This window comes from Rhinopithecus roxellana, chromosome 8 (genome assembly GCF_007565055.1).
Source record: "Rhinopithecus roxellana isolate Shanxi Qingling chromosome 8, ASM756505v1, whole genome shotgun sequence".
NCBI lineage: Eukaryota > Metazoa > Chordata > Mammalia > Primates > Cercopithecidae > Rhinopithecus > Rhinopithecus roxellana.
Genome location: NC_044556.1, coordinates 57,985,240 through 57,987,961, shown reverse-complemented (window position 1 = coordinate 57,987,961; position 2,722 = coordinate 57,985,240). Strand labels below are relative to the sequence as shown.

Below are 2,722 nucleotides of genomic sequence, written 5' to 3'. Positions count from 1 at the left end.
TATTTATGTCCATGTAACCTCTATGTTTAGCTCCACTTATAAATGAGAACTAAAAAATAAAAGAGATGATAAAAGACATTCATAACATACTGTGAAACACAGGCAAGGATGTCAGCAGATTACTCATCAAAAACAATGCAAGTGAGAACAAAGTAGACCAACATCTTTAACTCATGGAAAAAAAAGAAAAAAAATCTTATATTTTGGACTTCCATATCCAGAAAAAACATCTTATAAAATGAGGACAAAATAAAAGACTTGCTCAGATTTACGAAGTTTTGTTGAAACTTACAAAAGCAAAAAAGATTAATCATCCGCAGACCCACGGTGTGAGAAAAGTTGAAGGAAGCTTCTCAGGTGGAAGGAAAATGACACCAGATGAATACAGATTTTCACAAAGAAATGCAGAGTGCAGGAAAAGAGAACAATGCAGATAAATTTATAAATCATACTTATTATAGCTTTAGAAATACAAGATCTATAAATTGAAATGTATAGACACATAACTTAGTACCGTTGTTTTTCATATTAAAAATCTTAAAGAGATACTTCACTTTGAAAATACATGCCAAAATTTCTTTAATTTTTTTTTAAAAAGGAAAAAGTGCATGGTAATTTTAAAAAACTGATTTGTTAGCATTTTAAACTTAAGGAGATGATGAGATTTCTTTGAAGAGATGTGTGTGAACTCCCATTAGCTCCCAGAGGCATCGAATATCTTTTGAGAACAGAGGATTTTCTTAATGGCGTTTTTCATATCTTTGTTCCTCAGACTATAGATTATTGGGTTGAAAAGTGGGGCAAAGACAGCAAACATCAGTGCAATGGCCTTGTCCAGTAGTGGTGGGAACGTGGCAGAGAAGCACAGATACATGAGAACCACATTGCCAAAAAACAGCAAGAAAATAGCAACATGGGCTGTACACGTGGAGAAAGCCTTCTGACGGCTCTCACCAGAGGGAATCCTCAGGATCACCGTGATGATTCTTAAATAGGAAAGGGTGATGACAGAGACAGAAGTCAGAATAGAAATAGCATGGATCACATCTTCAACCAGAATTATGGATGTATCTGTGCAGGCCAACGGCAGCACAGGTTCAAAGTCACAAAAGAGTTGATGAATTTGGTTGGAGCCACAGAATGGAAGAGTAGAAATCCACACAATCTCTGGCAATAACATGAAGAAGCCAAAAATGCAAGAGCCAGTGAAGAGCTAGATGCACAGTCGAGGGGTCATAATGATTGCATAGCGAAGGGAGTTACCGATGGCTACATATCTGTCAATGGCCATCACTGTGAGGACTAGGGCTTCTGTGAGCCCGAGTGAGTGGAAGAAATACATCTGCAGGAGGCAGCCTATGAAAGAGATGGTTTTCAGTTCACTGAGAAGGTTGGAGAGCATCTTGGGGATAGTGACGGTGGTGTACCAAATCTCCAGGAAGGAGAAGATACTGATAAAATTGTACATAGGATTATGGAGATGGGGGTCCAGTCGGACAGCAAAGAAAATCATGAAATTTCCAACAATAATGAATATATAAATAAAGAGCATAAGAATGAAGAATAAGAGGCTGCCATTCTTAGATTGAGAAAAATCAGAGAAATGAAACTCAGTCACCATTGTCTGATTCTCTGGATCCATATTTTCAGCAGTTTCACTTGTTGGCTAATAAAACACACTTAGCATTCTTTTTTTTTTTTTTTTTTTTTTTTTTTTTTTTTTTTTTTTTGAGGCGGAGTCTCGCTCTGTCGCCCAGACTGGAGTGCAGTGGCGCAATCTCGGCTCACTGCAAGCTCCGCCTCCCGGGTTCACGCCATTCTCCTGCCTCAGCCTCCTGAGTAGCTGGGACTACAGGCGCCCGCCACCTCGCCCGGCTAGTTTTTTTTTTTTTTTTTTTGTATTTTTAGTAGAGACGGGGTTTCACCATGTTAGCCAGGATGGTCTCGATCTCCTGACCTCGTGATCCGCCCGTCTCGGCCTCCCAAAGTGCTGGGATTACAGGCTTGAGCCACCGCGCCCGGCCACAGTTAGCATTCTAAGTACATACAAAGAACAAATAAAAACTTTCTTTTCAAGCAGTTAAACAGCCTTGAAATTAGGCTGGTCAAATAAAATATACTATGTGAGTTATTTTGCAAAGTATGAAGTTATCCTGTCAAATTTCCAAATGCTTTTTATTAATTATAACTTATGTTGTTAATTATTCTGTTGGATAAGCTAACAGTATTGCTAGTTAGACATATAAATTGGTACAAACTCCCCTGAATGGCAATTTGGCAATTTATATTGAGAGTTTAAGACTATTTAGAGCCTGTCTTTCACTATGTAGTCTAGGGAAAGTATGTCAGATATTAAAAAGAGATATATGACAATATTAGCTAGAATATTTATTATAACAGTAAATTAGAAACAATTTAAGTAAGTAGACATTTTTATGTTTTTTGAGATGAAGTGTTGGGGACACAGAATGAATCATGACAAAATGATACCCTCTGTGGATAAGAATAAGCTCATTTTTAAGTCAGCATGTTTAAAACTAAAGTATGATTACCAGCTTCCCTAGTCTGACTCATTATTAACAATTGAATGAGAAGAAAAAATCCAAATATTCCACTGAATGTAATTTAAGACAACAGGCTAATCCCATGTGATATATATGGATGTGCAAATTAATCTAATCTACACCCTAAAGGGGGTGTATTAGGGTCCTCTAGAGGGACA

General features: G+C 37.4%; 1 pseudogene; it reads right to left on the bottom strand.

Annotated features, from left to right (window-relative positions):
• Positions 1–694: 694 nt before the first annotated feature.
• On the bottom strand, positions 695–1,642 carry LOC104657040 (annotated as a pseudogene).
• Between the last annotated feature and the right edge of the window lie 1,080 nt (positions 1,643–2,722).